The sequence below is a fragment of the Dromiciops gliroides genome, chromosome 1 (genome assembly GCF_019393635.1).
Source record: "Dromiciops gliroides isolate mDroGli1 chromosome 1, mDroGli1.pri, whole genome shotgun sequence".
NCBI lineage: Eukaryota > Metazoa > Chordata > Mammalia > Microbiotheria > Microbiotheriidae > Dromiciops > Dromiciops gliroides.
In genome coordinates, this window is record NC_057861.1 from 316,411,371 (window position 1) to 316,432,344 (window position 20,974).

General features: G+C 43.9%; 1 pseudogene; it reads left to right on the top strand.

The window, feature by feature from the left end:
• Positions 1-543: 543 nt before the first annotated feature.
• Positions 544-20,974, top strand: part of LOC122748705 — a 95,762-nt pseudogene continuing 75,331 nt past the window's right edge.

Genomic DNA, 20,974 nt, shown 5'->3' on the forward strand with positions numbered 1-20,974 from the left:
TTCTGAACCCCACCTCCCCAGAGGCCAAGGTACAAACTCCATTCCCCAGGTCAGCTACCTACTCTTTTGCTCCCATTCTTCTCAATCCTAGCCCCTCAGCATCCTACTTCATATCTTCCCATCCCTTCCAGTGTGCTCTCTGGAAAGCTTTTTCCATAAATAATAAATTTCCCTTCATCTTTGTTTTTAAATTTTAAACCTCTTCCTTTCTCACTCCTGTCTCTGGTACTTATGGAGACCTGGCTCTCTCCTTATGGAGAGCTGGCTTCCCTCAGTATCGTTTCTTTCATACTTTCCCCTCACTTACCACTTTCCCCCCTCACCGGCAAGGGGGACGTGTCAGAATACTCCCGGCTTTCCATTGCCACTTCTGGACTCTACCTTTACTGCCATCCTCCGCTCCTTTGAGGTTCACATTATCCAAATTTATTGAATGAAACCTCATATCAGAATTTGGCCCTTTGTCATAGAGGTTCAGGTGCTTTCCCAAGATTCAGTTGGCTGCTCAGATCGTGAATTGTGTGAATATTTCTGAGATTGTTCATGGAAGAAACGCTAGAAGCAGAAGGAGTGGAAAGGAAGGATATTGGAGTGGAAGGTGAGGTCACCTCCGTCCTGAGGCCATGTAGACTTGACAGAGTCAAGCACTTAGCATCAGATTTGTATTTCTCTTCTATCCCCTTCAAAGACTCTGAAAACTTCTTTTTTGTTTGTTTGGTTGGTTTTTGTTTTTTGCAGGCAATGGAGGTTAAGTGACTTGCCCAAGGTCACACAGCTAGTAAGTTTCAAGTGTCTGAGGCTGGATTTGAACTCAGGTACTCCTGAATCCAGGGCTGGTGCTTTATCCACTGTGCCATCTAGCTGCCTCCATTCTTTTAAAAATAATAAACATTTTTATTTAAAGTTCTGATATACAAATTCTATCCCTCTTTTCCTCCCCCTTTTCCTCCTTCCCTTCTCCCTCCCTGAGGTGGTAAGCAATAAGATATAGGTTATACATATGCAATTATGTAAAACATTACCATATTAGTCATTTTGTCTGAGAAGACTTGAATAAAAGAAAAAAATGAAAGTGAAAAATAGCATGCTTCAGTCTGTTCAATCAATATCAGTTCTTTCTTTGGAGGTGGATAGCATATTTCATCATTAGTCCTTTGGGATTGTCTTGGATCATCATATTGCTGAGAATAGTCAAGTCTTTCACAGTTCTTCATCTAACAATATTGCTATCACTGTGCACAATGTTCTTTTGGTTCTGCTCACTTCACTATACATCAGTTCACACAAATCTTTCCAAGCCTTTCTGAAATCATTCTGCTTGTCATTTCTTATAGCACAATAATATTCCATCACTATCATATATCACAGCTTGTTTAGCCATTCCCCAATTGATGGTCATTCCTTTGATTTCCCATTCTTAGCTACCACAAAAAGAGCTGCTATAAATATTTTTGTACAAATAGGTTTTTTCTCTTTGGGGGAGGATGTCTTTGGGATATAAACCTAGCAGTGGTGTTGCTGGATCAAAGATGGTATGCACAGTTCTATAGCCCTTTGGGCATAGTTACAAGTTGCTCTCCAAAATGCTTGTATCCATTCACAACTCCACCAACAGTGAATTAGTGTCCCAGTTTTCCAACATCCCCTCCAACACCCAATATTTTTGTTTTTTATTATATTTGCCACTCTGATAGGTGTGAGGTGAGATCTCAGAGTTGTTTTAGTTTGCATTTCTCTGATCAATAGTGATCTAGAGCATTTTTTCATATGACTACAGATAGCTTTGATTTCATTGTCTGAAAACTGCCTATTCATATCAATTGGGGAATGACTTATTTTTTATATATTGAAAGACTAAAGTCTACACTCTTCTCCCTTCCCTGTTTCAGCCCCTTGGTAAACCAATTCAACTCCACTCTCCAAGGCTTTATGAAAGAAACCCTGAGTAGATTTCTCCCACTATCCAGCTCCTTCCCCCATATTCACATAGGCTAGAGCGAGCCAAAAGAAATCACAAAATCATGACCATTGTATGATTATACAATGATCAATTCCAAATCCAAAAGACTGATGAAGAAATGAGCTACTCATGTCTTAACAGAGAGGTGATAGACTAATGAGACACTTTTTTTTTTTTTGGACATGGCTTATGTGGGAATTTGTTTTGCTCAACTATGCATAAATTTTCTTTTTCTTTTTTTTTCCCCAATGGGGAGGGAGACATTAGGAAAGAGAGAAAATAAGTGCCTGTTAATTGAAAAATAATTCATTTTTGGGGGCAGTTAGGTGGCGAAGTGGATAAAGCACTGGCTCTGGAGTCAGGAGTACCTGAGTTCAAATCTAGCCTCAGACACTTAACACTTACTAGCTGTGTGACCCTGGGCAAGTCACTTAACCCCAATTGCCTCAGTAAAAAAAAAAAAAAAAAAAAAGAATTCATTTTTAAAATGCAAAGACACTGAAAGAAGAGGCTGTTGTGTGTGTCCTCAGCCACCCCACTTGACAATGCAGTTGAGGCTGGGTAAAAAGGGCTGTGACCAGTGAGTGCTGAGCCTTCTGACTAGGTTGGATGAGATGACCCCCGGGTGCCCCTAAAGACAAATGGCTCTGAGCTTGGGAAAAGGCAGCTGCTATTAATTACAACACCGCTCTGGGGTTTTTGCTTCACTTCTTTGGGAGAAGAATTTAATGCAGGAAAATCCTGGTTCCTGGGGCAGTGGGCTGGACCCAGTCAGTCTAAACACAGAGCAGTTCTTCCTTTTCCTTAGTCTTTGGTTTGATCTTCTGTAGAGATTGGACAGTCACTCTGTCTGGAGAAAGAAGAAGACCCATCCATCCAACAGCTAGTGTGAGGCTAGAAAATGGGGAGGCAGCCAAGCAATGGAGATTCCCAGGAGATCAACCCCGTTTAGCTGTATGCAACAGCCTTCTAAGCCAGCCAGACCAAGGTGGCTTAGTGATAAGCTACTTGAGTGGACAAAGTGATAAGCAAGAGAAATAAAAGCAGAGAAAGAGAGATTTTTATCTGAAACTTCATTCCTTTAGACCACACACACACATACCATATATACAATATTTTAGCAAGTCAAGATGCCAAGGAAGGAAGTGAAGAGTGTTGCCTCACATGGGGCTCTCCTGGGTAACTCTATCTCTGGCACCTTAGCCTGTTCTCCTAATGGGGACTTCACCCATCAAAAGGCTCCACAACCAATTCAGATGTTGGTGGATATCTGTTGCTCTCCAGAACTTCTTCCCTCACTGAATTCTATACCTGACTCCTATTCTTTCTCTTCACATCAACTCTTGGCTTCATATTAATAAAGATTTGAATATACAAATTAATTGTCCCTCAAATACCCTAACTTTCCAGTTCCTTCATCTATTTAGTTATCTCAGCTACACAGAGAGGTGGTCACACCACCTTAACTTTGCCTTCACAAACAAATGTTCCCCTTGTATGTTTATGAACTCTGAAAGACCCTTATTGAATTATGATCTTTTTTTTTGTAGGGTGTGAGATTTAAAATTGGATATTAGATCATAAATCTCCCCTACTTAACCTTTCCCTTAATTTATCTCCCAAACTAGTAAATGGAAGCAGCTTTTGGTTTTCTAGATAGACCTTTTTATTTATAGTTATGATAGTCACAAGGTGATGTTGGTTAGAAGGATAGGAAAGTAGAAACACAATACAAATCGTCTTAAGTCTAAGCTTAGTCTATATTCCTTATAACAACTCACCAAACCGACAAGGCCACCTTTGGAGAGTCTGTGCTGCGCCGTCAGGAGTCCCGCCAAGCAGGCAAAAAGGCTCCTCTCCTCCTCTCCACCCCGGAAGTCCCAAAAAAAAACCCCGCAGGCAGTCTGACATGCGCAGCAGGTGCACTGTACCTGGCAGGCAGTCTGACATGCGCAGCAGGCGGACTGTACCAGGCAGGCAGTCTGACATGCGCAGCAGGCAGACTGTTCATCTCCTCCCCAAAAGGGTGGTCCTTGAAAAACTGGCGTCTTTCAGTTATCCTAACCGACTGTTAAAAACTTTCATATTTTACCACAAGGGTAAGGAGGGTTAAGTGACTTGCCCAGGGTCACACAGCTAGTAAGTGTCAAGTGTCTGAGGCTGGATTTGAACTCAGGTCCTCCTGAATCCAGGGCTGGTGCTTTGTCCACTGTGCCACCTAGCTGCCCCTACACATACTTTTTTTGTTTTGTTTTGTTTATTTGTTTTTTGCAGGGCAATTGGGGTTAAGTGACTTGCCCAAGGTCACACAGCTAGTAAGTGTCAAGTGTCTGAGGCTGGATTTGAACTCAGGAACTCCTGAGTCCAGGGCCAGTGCTTTATCCACTGCGCCACTTAGCTGCCCCCTACACATACTTTTAAGAAGCAGCTAGGTGACACAGTAGATAAAGCACTGCACCTAGAGCCAGGAAGACCCGAGTTCACATCTGACCTTATACTTATTAGCTGTGACCCTGCACAAATCATTTAACTTTTCTCTATCTGCCTCAGTTTCTTTAACTGTAAAATTAGAGTAATATATTATTACTACCTCATAAATTTGCTGTGATGTTCAAATGAGATGTTTGTAAAGCACTTAACATAGTGCCTGGTACATATAAGGAACATAATAAATGTTAATTCCATCCATCCTTAACCCTATTTCCTCTAGTCTTCTCCAGCAGATTTCCTGTTTTATCATCCCCATTCTCTCTTCTATCTCCTGGCTACCTACACACACACTTAAATCTCAATCCTTAAAAAAATAAAATAAAATAAACCCCAACCTCTCATTTTACCATCCCATCCTCAATAATTATTATCCCATATCTCTCCTCCTGTTTTCAGATAAATTCCTTGAGAAAGCTGTTGCTTCCTTACACTTTTCTCCCTTTTGCAAACAGTCCAACCACACTGGCCGACTTTGCCATTCCTTGTCCACTACTCTCTCCTTGGTCTCCTCTTACTTATCAGTCTCTTCTGCAGGCTCTTCATCCATGTCCCAGGGAGTGTCAGTCCAGGCCTTGTCCAGGATTCTTTTCATTCTAGAGGGTCACACTTGGTGATCTAAGCAGCTTCCCTTGGTTCAGTTATCAGCTCTATGCGAATCATTCACAGACCTATATACCTGCTCCTAGAATCTCTCTTGAGCTACAGACCCAAGTCACTGACTTCTAGAAGTCTCAAAGCGCATCACCATCTTCTTTCTCATCCCACAATCTGTTGCCAAATCTTGCCATTTCTACCTTCACAATATTTGTCATTTACATCTTCTTCTCTCCACTCACACAGACTCTCTTAGAACAGGTCCTCATCACCTCTTGCCTAAACACCTGCAATAACCTTCTAACTAGAATTCCTGCCAAATCTTTTCCCATTCCGATCCATCCTCCACTCAATGTACTATGGTGACTTTCCTCTAGGAAGGATAGGGATGACCATAAACTCCAATAGCTCCCTATTACTACCAGGATCAATTCTATGGTCTTCTCTTTATCATTTATGGGGCAGCTAGGCTGCTCAGTGGTTAGTGCTGGGCATGAAGTCAGAGAGACTCATCCTCCTGAGTTCAGATTCAGCCTCAGGGACTTCCTAGCTGTGTGACCCTGAGCAAGTCACTTCACCCTGTTTGCCTCAGTTTCTTCATCTGCAAAATGAACTGGAGAAGGAAATGGCAAACCGCTCTAGTAGCTTTGCTAACACAACCCCAAATGGGGTCACAAAGAATCAGACTTGACTGGAAAAACTCACATTTCTCATTTACAGCTCTTAATAGTCTGGCTCCTTCCTACCTTTCTAGTCTTCCTACAGTTTATACCTCCACATAAATTCTATACTGCAGCTATGCTCACCTGCTACCTATTTCCTGCACATGACACTCCATCTCCTGTCTGTTCCCCATGCCCAGAATGGCTTTCCCACCTCCCACCCTGAATCTTATCTTTCCTATCCTCCAAAAAGACTTTTCTAGCCCCCCCCCTCCCCTTCCTACTTCCTACTTCTAGTGCCTTCCCTCTGAGATTGTTGCTTTTGTTCAGTTGTGTCTGACTCTTCGTGACCCGTTTCCTTCTCCAGCTCATTTTACAGATGAGGAAACTGAGGCAAACAGGGTTAAGTGACTGACCTGAACTTATAGCTAGTAAGTGTCTGAGGTCAAATTTGAACTCAGGTCTTCCTGACCCTGGGCCAGGTACACTCTTCACTGCATCACCTAACTACCCTCCCTCTGAGAGTACTTCCCATTTACTCTATCTACACCTTGTAGGTCTATCCTCAGGCTTTTACACGTCACCCCACCCCTCCAATCCATCAAGAGGTGTGGTCCTTGAGGGCAGACTCTGCATTTCCCTTTCTTTATATCTTCAGCCCTTACCATAGTGCTAAGCACACACTAAGAGTTTAATTAGCCCTTTCCTCTCTACCCAGAAGAGGGATCCAAACAGCATTGTCCTTGGTTTCCATCATTACTTTAAAGGGAAACCTTCACAGTGTCCAGAACCCTAGATGTCTTGCAGATGAAGGAGGAGGATGTCCTCAGATTTCTCACTGCAGGAACCCATTTGGGTGGACTTCCAGATGGAACAGTATATCTACAAAAGGAGGCGTGATGGCATCTACATCATGAATTTGAAGAGAACTTGGGAAAAGCTTCTGCTTGCTGCTCGTGCCATTGTCGCCATTGAAAATCCTGCTGATGTTAGTGTCATCTCATCCAGGAACACTGGCCAGTGAGCTGTAAAATTGCTAAAATTCTAGCTATACTGTCTAAAATATCTAATGAGTGGTCGCCAATAAATTAGAAGCTTTAGCAAGAGTATTTAAGTATTTATTAAAGAGCATTAGGATCTAATGATCAGAGAGAAAGGTAAAAATCTAACTATTTCTAAGAGACCCCATCATCTGACCCACCATGGTGAGGTCAGGAACAAAAAGGACCCAATGCTTCCTTCTTCCTCCCAGAAGCCTCTCCTGAAACTGGGAACATCCCATCCACATGCGCGCACACACAGCTCCAAGCTAATTGGCTGATAGCTTGGATAGACAGTACCCACGAGCAAAGGTCACTTCCTGACACCAAGGAACTGACCACATGGCTTGCCCTCAGACACCTTCTCATGGGGGAGCTTTCCTACAGTAACTCTCCAGCAGGTGGTGTCATTCCAATCATTACAGAGCTGTTCTGAAATTTGCTGCTGCCACTGGCGCTACACCTATTGCTGGACGTTTCACCCTGGGCACCTTCACTAACCAGATTCAGGCAGCTTTCAAGGAACTTCGCCTCTTGGTGGTCACTGATCCTCGGACAGATCACCAGCCTCTGACTGAAGCATCATGTGTTAACCTCCCAACCATTGCATTGTGCAACACAGATTCTCCACTTTGCTATGTGGACATTACCATTCCATGCAACCACAAGGGTGCTCACTCCGTGGGTCTGATGTGGTGGATGCTGGCCCGTGAAGTCCTACGTATGCGTGGTACCATCTCCCGTGAACACCCGTGGGAAGTGATGCCTGATCTTTACTTCTACAGGGATCCAGAGGAGATTAAGAAGGAAGATCAGGCTGCAGCTGAGAAGGCAGTGACAAAGGAGGAATTTGAGGATGAATGGATTGCCCCTGCCCCAGAATTCACTGCTGCTCAACCAGAGGTGGCTGATTGGTCTGAGGGAGTGCAGGTGCCATCTGTGCCCATTCAGCAGTTCCCTACTGAAGACTGCAGTGTTCAGCCTGCTACCGAAGACTGGTATTCAACTCCTACTGCTCAGGCCACTGAGTGGGTAGGGAATAAATTTTACCCCAAGCGCTCTAATAGAGAAGGAAAAGATTCTTGAAGGAAAATAAACCTTGATTTCTTTAAAAAAAAAAAAGCTTAATTAAAACTCCTTGATTAATAGATTGCTGGGAGGGGCAGCTAGATGGCACAGTGGATAGAGCACTGGCCCTGGAGTCAGGAGTACCTGAGTTCAAATCCAGCCTCAGACACTTAACACTTACTAGCTGTGTGACCCTGGGCAAGTCACTTAACCCCAATTGCCTCACTAAAAAAAAAAAAAAGATTGCTGGGGACCCAAGGCTCCAAGGCTCAAGCCACTGACCTAGCTGAGTGCCCCCAAAAAATGTCACAAGGAATTTCAGCTGCTGCAGAAATTCCTGACTGGCAGAATACCATGGGCAGAAGCAGAGACGCTTTGCTCCCCCGAATCAAGGCTATATCCTTTCTGACTATTCTTTCCCTGCTTTGAATGTCCTCCCTATCTTGTGATTTAGTCTCCTTAACATAAGGATATTTACTATCAGCCTCATTTTGTTCCAATCTGTAACCCAAGGTAGCAGCCCAACCAGAACCAGACCCGGCCTACCACAGGAAGGATGACTATTGGTCAGGTATATTTCTGTGGTGATTCCTTTAGGATAAGAATTTTTAGAGGGTAGCTGAGGCCCCTTCCAGCTCTCACATTTTGTGATCCTGTGACTCTCCCAAGGGGAGCTGGGAGGTTCCTGGAACTGGCCCTTAAAGGAGGTCTTGGGGAGTTCTAGCTTGTAGAATAGCAGCCATTTCAATTAAACTCAATTCAATAAGCATTTCTTTTTCTTTTTTCTTTCTTTCTTTCTTTCTTTCTTTCTTTCTTTCTTTCTTTTTTTGGTGGGGCAATGACGGTTAAGTGACTTGCCCAGGGTCACACAGCAATAAGCATTTCTTAATTGCCTACTATGTGTCAGGCACTGTGCTAAGCACTGAGGATAAAAAAAAAAGAGGCAAACGACAATCCCTGACTTCAAGGGGCTTGCAATCTTTTCTTTTTTTTTTTTTGGTGAGGCAATTGGGGTTAAGTGACTTGCCCAGGGTCACACAGCTAGTAAGTGTTAAGTGTCTGAGGCCAGATTTGAAGTCAGATCCTCCTGACTCCAGGGCTGGTGCTCTATCCACTGTGCCACCTAGCTGCCCCTCAATCTTTTTTTTTTTAACCATTCAATCAATTAACATTTATTAATTGCCTACTATGTGCCAGTTAGTATGCTAAGCACTGTAGATGCAAAAAGTAGGTTTACATTCCAAAGACATCCCCAAAAGAGAAAAAGCCCCATTTGTACAAAAATATTTATAGCAGTTCTATTTGTAGTAGTCAAGAATTGAAATCAAAGAAATACCCATCAATTGGGGAATGGCCAAACAAGCTGTGGTATATGACAGTGTTGGAATATTATTGTGCTATAAGAAATGACAGGGGCAGCTAGGTGGCACAGAGGATAAAGCATTGGCCCTGGATTCAGGAGGACTTGAGTTCAAATCCAGCCTCAGACACTTGATACTTACTAGCTATGTGACCTTGGGCAAGTCACTTAACCCTCACTGCCCCACCAAAAAAAAAAAAAGATAAGAAAAAGAAAAGCAGTATGATTTCAGAAAGACCTGGAAAGACATGTATGAACTCATATACAGTGAAGTAAGCAGAACCAGGAGAACAGTGTGCACAGAGACAGCACTGTGAAGAACTGTGAATAACTTAACTATTCTCAGAAATACAATGATCCAAGACGATCCCAAAGGATTGATGATGAAACAAACTATCCACCTCCAAAGAAATGGAACACAGACTGAAACATGCTATTTTTCACTTTCATTTTTTTCTTTTATTCAAGTGTTCTTATACAAAATGACTAATAGGGTAATGTTTTAAATAATTGAACATATATAACCTATATCTGATCGTTTACCACCTCAGGGAAGAGGAAAGGAGGGAGGGAAAGAGGGATAGAATTTGGAACTCAAGATTTTAAATAAAAATGTTAATTATTATTATTTTAAAAGAGGCAAAAGACAGTCTCTGTTTTCAAGGGGCTTACAGTCCAATGGGGAACCCAAAAGGCAAACAAATATATACAAAGCAAGCCATCTACAAGATAAATAGGAAATAGTTAAAAGGGGGAAAGCACTGAGATTGAAAGGTTAGAGGAGGCTTCCTGAAGGTCAGATTTTAGTTAGGACTTAAAGATGGCCATGGAGGTCAGTAGTTGGAGCAGAGGAGGTAAGGGGTTCCAGGCATAAGGGAGAGCCAGAAAAAACGCCCTAAGCTCAGAGATGGAGTATCTTGTTTGTGTAACAGAGAGAAGGTCAGTGTCAGTGGATGGAAGAATACGTGGTAGGTAGCAAGGTAGGAAAGGGCTCAGACAAAACACTGTATTTGCTCCTGAAGGTGCTAGGGAACCACCAGAGTTCACTGAGTAGGGAGGTGATATGATAGGACCTGGGCTTTAGGAAAATCATTTCAGTGACTGAATAGAAGCTGTACTGGAGTGGGGAGAGACTTGAGGCAGCAGGTCCAGCAACGGGCTATTGCAATAGTCCAGGCCTGCTCTAGAGAGGTGGCAGTGGCAGAGGAGAGAAGGGGGCATATTCAAGAGATGTTGCAAAGGTGAACTCACCAGGCCTTGGCAACAACTTTGACATGAGGGGTGAGAGATACTGAGGTATCCAGGATTCTCCTAGGTTATGAGCTGAGGTACTGGGAGGAGAGGGTTGCCCCTCTACAAGACAGGAGGGTGGGAGGGCTTAAGGGGAAAGGTAATGAGTTCTTTCCTTTTCTTCCACCACTGCCATCTTTACCTATTTCACCTTCCTTGGCCAAACAAACCAGGAAGGTATGCACTGGAGAGAGGAGAGAGGAAGCACTGCCATGGAGGCTTCCCTGTGTAGTAAGAGGCTCAGAATGAGAGGCAGCAGAGGCAGCTAGGTGGCACAGTGGATAGAGCACTGGCCCTGGATTCAGGAGTACCTGAGTTCAAATCCAGCCTCAGACACTTGACACTTATTAGCTGTGTGACCCTGGGCAAGTCACTTAACTCCCATTGCCCTAAAAAAAAAAAAAAAAGAATGAGAGGCAGCCTTTGTGTGCTAGGCCTGATCCAGGCAGGTCCAAAATGAAATGAGATACTTACTCACTGTCTAATAGTTAACAAAAGGAAGTTTGGGGCAGCTAGGTGGCACAGTGGATAGAGCACCAGCCTGGAGTCAGGAGTACCTGAGTTCAAATCTGGCCTCAGACACTTAACACTTACTAGCTGTGTGACCCTAGGCAAGTCACTTAACCCCAATTGCCTCACCAAAAAAAAAAAAAAAAAGGAAGTTTACTTGGCCATAGCATGCAATGGATATTCAGCAAGGCTACGGCATTGACTCCATCAGATGAAAACTCTGCCACCATCCTCCACAGTGACTCAAGAAATACATGGCAGGCCTGAGGGAGGACTCCTGACTCCTTAGGTCCTGTCCTTTGGACTTAAGCCAATAGGAAGCTGCATCAAAGTTTCAAGTGTTAGTCCACAGAGTCAGTTTCAAGGCCTTTTAAGGAAAAAACTAACCAGGCCTGTATGGGGTAGAGTCTTAGGGAAAGTTATCTCAGCCTATGTGTCAGGGACCTAATAGTTACTGCTTCTACTACAAATCCATATATCAGAACCTAAGACTTTCCCTGTCCCATATCGGTCAGTAAGCATTTATTAAGTACCTACTATGTATCATGCACTGTGCTCAACACTGGAGACACAAAGAAAGACAAAAGATGGTCCCTCCCTGCCCTCAAAGAACTTACAATGTAACAGAAAGATGACATTACAGGAGAAAGCACAGAAGAGGGTGAAAAAAGGTAACTGGTCAATGGATATGATAGAGAAATCCAGAGGAGTAGAAATGGGTGAGGAATGAAGAGATGATGACTAACTTGGGCTTCTTCCTTATGTGGAGGCTCCAGGAGGAAAGCCCTCCACCCTCAATAATCAGAGAGTAGAAGGGGGTATCAGGGATAGAAGGTACTGAGGAGGTTAAAGGTCCAGGGTTGAGGATCTTCTTGCAGGATGAAGGGGTTCCTGGAGCGTGAATCTTTTTTATTTCATTTGGGGGGGCAGGGCAATGAGGGTTAAGTGACTTGCCCAGGGTCACACAGCTAGTAAGTGTCAAGTGTCTGAGGCTAGATTTGAACTCAGGTCCTCCTGAATCCAGGGCCAGTGCTTTATCCACTGGGCCAGTGCTTTATCCACTGCGCCACCTAGTTGCCCCCTGATGGAGGAATCTAGAAGAGGGCAGCCAGGTGAGAAACGAAGGGGATGCTGTGGATGGCAGACACCTAGATCTTACTCCAGGAATCCTTGTGGACCAGTCACCATCCAGGAAGACAAAAGCTTTGCTCTCCTGCTGCCTCTCCCCACATTCTCAATCCTCCTTCCCCTGCCTCCCCCTCCCCGAATACTCTGCTCCTCTGCCCTTCCTTTCCACCATGCCCTCTGGAAGGCCTGCTTATCATTAGCCCCATCCCAATCACCCTGGATCTTCTCCCTTCACACTCTTTCCATCCTCTGACACTCACAAGAAACCTGGTTTTCTCTGGAAGACACTTCATCCTTTGCCACCTCCTCCAGCGATCATGACTCCTTGTTCCCCAAAGCCTCCTCCAGACCTCCCCTCTGCTGCTGTCAATCAACAAAAGTCTCTTTGGGGTTTGCCCTACCCATCTCCATCAGCCTGCTTAGATCCTTATTATTATTCTTTACCAGATTCCTGATGACTCTCCTTTTCTCAAAGAGAGAAGACCGCTATCCACAGTCTGTCTACACCCCCACACACATTCCTGCTTTCATAATCCTCACTCACGAACCCTCATGGGAATGACCACACTCTACACCCCCACCATCCCAAATTGTGCCCCCTTCATAACCTTGAATTCCAAATTCCCCTTCCTCATCGGGGTCTCTCTCCTCTTTCCTTCTTCTGCCTCATTCCTCCTAAACCAACCCTTTGTCTTCACAACTTTCAAGTCCTCCCTACTTCTCCGTTGGCCCTGCCCTTAACTTTGGTCTTAGAATCACTTTCTTTTCTTTTTCTTTTTTTGTTTTGTTTTGTTTACGGGGCAATGGGGGTTAAGTGACTTGCCCAGGGTCACACAGCTAGTAAGTGTCAAGGGTCTGAGGCCAGATTTGAACTCAGGTACTCCTGAATCCAGGGCTGGTGCTTTATCCACTGCGCCACCTAGCCGCCCCCTAGAATCACTTTCTTCCCTTCTCATTTGCAGCCCCAAAGTTGACCTGTTCGATTCTGGTTCAACCCACAAAATGGAGAAGCCAAAATATATCAGGCAGAGGAAGCTGATGCCAGAGGTGGATTTTTGCTACCTAAAATCCCCCTAGTCCAGTTTAAAATATTCGATTTTATCAAGTTTTATAAAAATACAAGATTTGGGTTTTACTTTTTTGCATGACTTCCTCATCTTTCACATTCTTTATTCTATCAGATACTGTCCCCGCCCTCAGCTCCCTTCCCCCTTGTCATGTCTGATAACCCTTGCCAGTCTTCAGTCCTGCCTCACTTCCTTTATCCATCTTTCCCTTCCCTGCTCCTGACCTCCTAAACACAACTAGGCCCTCATAGCTACACAGTAATCATTTTATTGATCTTTGCCTCTCTATCCCTTTCCCCACAATAGCTATTTCTTTTCTTTCTTTCTTTCTTTTTTTTTTTTTGCAAGGCAATAGGGGTTAAATGACTTGCCCAGGGTCACACAGCTAGTAAGTGTCAAGTGTCTGAGGCCATATTTGAACTCAGGTCCTCCTGAATCCAGGGCCGGTGCTTTATCCACTGCGCCACCTAGCTGCCCCCTCACAATAGCTATTTCAAACCTTCTCCTCTATCAAGTGCCCTGAGAACTATTCCCACCCTTACCCCAGTCTCAGAAGATGACCTCACCTTCTGTTTTATGGAAGAAATCAGGGCCTTTACTTGTAAGCTCCCTCATCCCCCACACTTCCATCCTCAAAGATTTTTCCCTACCCACTTTCTCTCCTGTTCTCCAATCTCAGAAAATGAGATAGGTGCCCCTTTTCATTTTCAAGGCTAACCCTGTCACATCAATCACATCCTTAGCTGTCTCCTTTCCAAGACTGAACTGTCATTCATATATAGTCTCACTGTCAAACTTTATGTCTGTATTCTGAAGTATATTTTGGAGTCTGTATTTGTAATACAGGGCAGTGAATTGGCACAATGGATCAAGCACCAGGTCTGGATTCAGGAAGACCTGAGGTCAAATCTGACCTCAAACACTAGCTCAGTGACCTTGGGCAAGTCACTTCACCCTGTTTGACTCAGTTTCCTCATCTGTAAAATGAACTGGATAAGGAAATGTCAATCCATTCCAGTACCTTTTATTTTTTAATTTTTTTTTTTGGTGAGGCAGTTGGGGTTAAGTGATTTGCCCAGAGTCACACAGAAAGTAAGTGTTAAGCATCTGAGGCTGAATTTGAACTCAGCTCCTCCTGAATCCAGGACCAGTGTTCTATCCACTGTGCCACCTAGCTGACCCTACCCCAGTATCTTTGCTAAGAAAACCCCAAATGGGGTTATGAAGGGTCAGACACAACTGAGCAACAACAAATTTGTTATACAAAATCTGATGTCTGTAGGCTTTTGATAGATAACAAGACTGGGGTTTATCTTTGTAGGTATTTGGGAGGTGCTAAATTATTACAGTCTGTAGTCATATGTTGCCCAGTCTCTACTATTTCCTTGCAGAACCTACATTGAATCAAATCTATCTTTTTTTATTATTATACGAGAAATAAAACTGAAGGTGATGAAGGCTATTTGAGGGTTTTCATCATAGAAGTTATTGTCACTATCCAGCTCAGTAAGAGCTACCAGTGTAGCGGCAGCTAGGTGGCGCAGTGGATAGAGCACCGGCCCTGGAGTCAGGAGGACCTGAGTTCAAATCCAGCCTCAGACACTTAACCCCAATTGCCTCAACAAAAAAACAAAACAAAACAAGAGCTACCAGTGTAGGTTTCCCTTGCGTGTGACTTGAAGCTCCCTGAGGGCACGCTCCAGGGTTATTCTTCCCTTCAAGTCTCACACATAGTAGGCTCTTGGTACAATTCTGATAGGTGAATGAATGAATGCATTTGATAGGGAGAAGTCTCTAATGATAACAAATTATTAATACCCATTTCTCATTTAGGCAGAGTGATGGACAATTTACAAAGCATTTTCACAGACATTAGCATATTTGATCTTTAAAACTACCTTGGGAATGAAGCCTAAGAGGAAAGCACCAATGGCTCAGAGGGCATCAGTGACCAGAGGGGGCAGTGTTGTATAGGAGAAATGATGCTGAACTAGGAGTCAGCCCCAAGAGCCTGGTCTAGCTTTGATTCTGCCACTGACTGGCTGTGTGATCTTAGATAAATTGATTTACCTCTCTGGACCTCAGTTTCCTCATATGTAAAACAGTGATTCATTCCTATGCTAATGATGCATTCTCTTACCTTTTTCATTAACTTGTTTGAGGCTCAAAAAGGATAATTAGTGAGGACATATTTTTAAATTGGATTTTATTAATTCAACAAATACTTATAGAATGACTACTGTGAGCACAATACTGCATTGGAAGATACAGAAAATGCCTTACAGAAATGATAAATTAGAGGATAATTATCTACTTAATATTCATCATAGAATTCATTTGTTAAAAGTGTTCCATGTACAATTAAAATATGACTCAATTTACAGAAATTTGATTTACATGTGATTTTTTTGTGTAAAGTAAGTGAGATACACCTGTTCAATTCTGATTCAACCCCCAAAATGGAGAAGCCAAAATAGATCAGACGCGAGAAGCTTATACACAATGGCACATTTACTAGTAAACTGTGAGCCGCTTGTCACAAACGATTAAAACCAAAACACTTTTGTCAAAGTAAGTGAACAAAATATATTTTGTGATCTGGACTCCTTGACATATTAATCATGCTTGTGTGAAAACCCTTTAATCTGTAAGAACTGGCTAGCCAGCTTTCCCAGTGGGAGAATTCGAAATTCGCCATTGAAGGAATTTCTTTTGGTTTGTTTGTTGGGTTTTTGTGGAGCAATGAGGGTTAAGTGACTTGCCCATGGTCACACAGCTAGTAAGTGTCAAATGTCTGAGGCCAGAGTTGAACTCAGGTCTTCCCGAATCCAGGGCCAGTGTTTTTCCACTGTACCACCTAGCTGCCCCGAGGGAATATTTTTAAAGATTAAATAAAACACTATTTTTTTTTAACCTAATAGTATTACTAACAGAGGCAGCATAATAGATGGAGAGCTAGTCTTGGACTCAGGAAGATCTGGGTTCAAAACCTACCTCTGACACTAGCTTTGTAACCTTGAACAAATCAATGAGTCCCAGTTAACTCGTGAAGACTTATCTACTGTAGAATTTCCTGGCAGCTGAGAAAATCACAGATCCTTCACACTTTTATATTGTTACTCAATGTTTCAGCCAGAGACATTCAAGGCCCCCCATATTCTGGAGCCAGCCTACCTTTTGAGCCTAAGCCCTACTTGCTCCCTTGTAGGAGCTCCGTAGCCTCTGACCGTGGTCTACTCATGTTCTCCAAACAGGCCTTATACTCTGCTTTTTCCCATCTACACGCCTTTGCCCCTGCCTGGGACACACTTCCATTTGTCTATCCATTGCTCAAAGTCTACCTCAAGGCCCCACCTCCTGGTGAAGTCTTCCACTCTAGTGGAAGACACTCTAGTCTCTCCTTTCTCTGCAAACCTGAATCTCAGTCTGAAACTCTTAGGGAGCTCTGAGAATATGTTTTTGTTGCTGTTCAGTCGTGTCTGACTCTTTATGATCCTATTCGGGGTTTTCTTGACAAAGACACTAGAGTGGTTTGCCATTTCCTTCTCCAGCTCATTTTACAGATGAGGCAACTGAGGCCAACAGGATTAAGTGACATCCTCAGGGTCACACAGCTAGTAAGTGTCTGAGGCTAGATTTGAATTCAGCTGGATTTTGAATCCTGACTTCAGGCCCAGCATTCTAACCACAGCACCCAGGAGTTATTCATTGTGTAATGGATTTTGGTCTAGACACTCCCGTCCCCAAACTAGATTATAAACTCCCTGAGGACAAGGAGAGTATCTCCGAGTGATTCAGTCTTTCCTCCACCTGACTAGGTAACTGGTCATCTAAGGAGGTGATTGAAATGGATTGCAAATGAGCTCCAATTTGTAGAGGTGAGGAAACTACATTCCTCTACTGGGAAGCTACACAAAAGTAAATGCTGATTCCTATTCCAGACAAGCTCCCAGGCTAGAATGACAATTATCCTTCCCTTGTGAATTGCAGGAGTGCATCTCATTTCATTTGATTTGGCTCTAATTAACTTAGTCAAGAGGAGTAGAAATTATCATTCCCATTTTACAGATGAGACCACTGAGGCCCAAAGGGAGTGAAGGGGTTTACCAGTCGAAGGCCTCTTAGCTTCTAGTCCCCTGTGCTGATCATTACACCACACTGCCTCTCTGTGTGACTTATGGCATCATACTCACCCAGAGCAAAAAATGTTTAAAAAATCTTAAATCAGCCTTTTGGTTCAATGGAAAGAGCACTGAACAGGGCATCAGAAGACCTACAACTGTCCACCAGACTTGGGCAAGTCATTTCCCCTTTAAGGGCCTCAATTTCATCCCCTGTACATGAGCACTCTGAACTGGATAATGTCTAAGGCCCTTTTCAGCTACAGGATTCATTCAATCTCTTTCACTATTATCTTTCTCTATCTCCCTCTATCTCTCTCTGTCTCTGTCTCTGTCTCTATCTCTCTGTCTCTCTTTCTCCCTCCCTGCTTACTTAACTGTCCCTCCTTTTTTCTCTCTGAGACTTGCAGGCCCTTTTCTTCCCCCATAGATTTGTCTTCCTTTGTCCATCTATCTCTCCCTCCCTTCCCCCAACCCCTACCTCCCAGGATCTGGCCAGCTTAGCAGTAGGTATGGAATGTGCAGGCCCCTACCCCTCCCAGGCCTGCTAATTGTAACTTGTCTAGCCTTTCCCCTCCCTTCTCCTACCCACTTGTAAAAGAACAAAATTGAGGGGGGGGGGGCGGGGAGTGGAGGGCAGGAAGGCAGGACAGGGCAGGGCAGGTCGGAGGCCTCCCTCCTGAAGCACCGATCCAAGACACCTCTATTCTAAACATTCCTCCAGCCCCACCTTAGGGAGTCTTTGGGCACCTTAGGGCTGGGGTGGCTTTGGGGGGTGGTGGAAAGGGCTCAGCTCTCTAGGAACTCAAAGGAAACTAGGCAGAGCCATTCAAACCAAACAAGAACAAAAAGTTTAAAGTATAAACTCCTTAACAAAACTTTATCCCGCTCTATCAGGTTGGGGGTTCATGCTGCAGTTGAGCAAAGAGGAGGCGCCTGGTGACTATGCATTCAATTGACTTTATGACTTTTGAAGCATGTTTACAATCTGGAGCAGCAACATTTATAGTTGTTCCCTTCCCTCCAGTTCAAACCCCCAAATCTGGCCTCATCATGCCCCTCGGCTGGATTGGAGGGTTTGTTTCTGTTTGTTTGGCTGTTTTCAGTTGGTGTCTGACTCTTCATGACCCCACCTGGGGTTTTCTTGGCAAAGACATTGGGGTGGTTTGCCATTTCATTCTCCAGTTCATTTTACAGATAAGGAAACGGAGGCAAATAGGATTAAGTGACTTGCCCAGGGTCACACAGCTAGGAAGTGTCTGAGGCTGGTTTTGAACTCAGGTCTTCCTGACTCCGGGCTCAGTGCTCTTTCCACTGTAGCACATCGCTGCCCTATAGGGGGTTAAAGGGAAGGCAATAGACATAAGTCCCCATATCTGTCAAGGGCCACTTTGTTGGTGGCAGCAGATATGCTTCTACAGGTCCTCTCTACCTAGACCCAACCTTGGGATGGTCACATGGATTCCTTAGACTTCTCTTTTCCATTCTCTCTTGCTTTTACCCCACCCACCAGCCCCTCACAGTACACAGTGTGGCTAGCTCTTGTTCAGGTCAAAATATTGTAGATTTAGAGCTAAAAGACCTTAAAAGTAATTGAATTCACTCTTATTTTGCATATGGAGAAACTGAGGCACAGGGAAGTTATTTGTCTTGTCTAGTGTTATACAAGTATCTGAGGCAGGATTTGAACCCACATCTTCATGACTCCAAGTCCAGTTCTCTATCTGCTAGGTCACTTTACCTCTCATATATACTAGATGCTCAATAAAAACTGTTTGGTTGGCTGATAGATCCTGATCCCAATACAATCATTACTTACACAGCCCAGAAGGGCAGGCTAGGTTAAAAGATTTCCTTTTGGGGCAGCTAGGTGGCACAGTAGATAGAGCACTGGCCATAGAGTCAGGAGTACCTGGGTTCAAATCCGGCCTCAGACACTTAACACTTACTAGCTGTGTGACCTGGCTTTGAGCATCATCTCCTAGAAGTAAGAGTACCCTTCATCACCCAAAGTATATGAGATCACATTATTCAGATATATTCCCTCCAGCCTTGCAGGTCACAGTCGATCCAGTGCCTCTCTTTACAAATATCATAAAATAATATTTGTAAAGCACTTTGTACAATGCCTGGGATGGAGTTTTGTGTCTGGAGTCAGGAAGACTCATCTTCCTGAGTTCAAATCTGGCCTCGGACACTTACTAGCTGTGTGAGCCTGAGCAAATCACTTAACTTTGTTTGCCTCAGTTTCCACATCTGTAAAGTGATCTGGAGAAGGAAATGGCAAATCACTCCAGTATCTCTTCCAAGAAAACCCCAAATGGGGTCATGAAGAGGCAAGAATGAAAAAATGGCTGAATAACAATGAAATAGCACAATACCTGGCACATCATAGGTGTTCGATAGAATCTTGTTCCCTTTCTTTTCCTTTCCCCTTTCCCTTTTTCTCCCATAAATTTGCCTCAGAGGATTCATCAATGGGCTTCTGAAGGTCTTCCGTGAGTTCTCTCTACATTGCCAAGATGCCAGGTTAGCCCCCCAGGTTCTCCATGGGTCCCCACACACACACCCATAGTCTTCTCTCATAACTTTCATCGGTGGTATCCTTACACCACTTCTCCCTTGTAATTCCTTGCTTGGAATGTGTTTAAGCCTATTCAGCCTCCTACACCCAATGTGGACCTCTCTGTTGACCTGTGGGTGATCCTCAGCTTCAATAGTTCAGTATCCCATGACTCAGGCATCCATCATCACTGTAAGAATCCTGCTGTTAAAAAAGGTGGGCCCTGTCCCAAGGAGAAGCTTCATTATAATAGCTATACTCTCGAGCTGCTAAAAAAGTAATAATAACTCCCTTCTACAGGCTCTGAAAGCACTTCCCTCACCACATCCTGTGATGAAACAGAGAGAGCAAGTATGATTATCCTGCTTTACAAATAAGGAAACTGAGGCTACCTCAGAGGGGAAAGCTAGTTACATTTTCAGTGTGAGCATTTACACCTCAGAAATCAGCAAAAGCTATAAACTAGGGCTTGATTTATTGTTTTCTTGACAGTCTAGACATAAGAAAATGCTGGGGAAAAATGTTAATAATGCAAATTAAATTTAAAAGTGTGTCGTGGACACATTTTTCCCCAGAGAACTGGTTGTTGTTAAACATTTACAAGCACGCCCCTGGCTGCACCTTGGCCCAGGAGCTCTGATTTTAAATCACTCTTTTGGACATTCAATCCCTTTTGCTTTTCTGCTCAATCCACATCCCCCCCCCCCCATCCACACTTCCTTCTTACAAACTTGGAAACTTTCCTCCTTCTTTGCCCACCACCCCTTGTTTGTTTGTCTCTCAAGGCTCTGCCCCTTATACCTCCATAGCTCCCTTCTTCTCTCCCCTCAACTATCTCTCTCATCACCCCCTTTCCGGCCCCCCCAATCGCCTGTTTTCCAGTTTTGCCTCTAATGTCTCCAACACTTCCTCATCCTCATCTCTCATCCTCAAATCTCCCTCCTCCTCAAGTCATGAAGATGCATTGGGGGAAGCAGGAGAGGGAGAGCTGCAAAGAGCTGCCTCATGGAGTCGTGAATGGCCCATCACTGGGAGCCTTCAAGTGGACAATGGCTGGCTGTGGATGCTGTAGAAAAGAGCCCTCTTCCTCTTGTTTAAGTGGATTTAGAGATTCCTTCCAA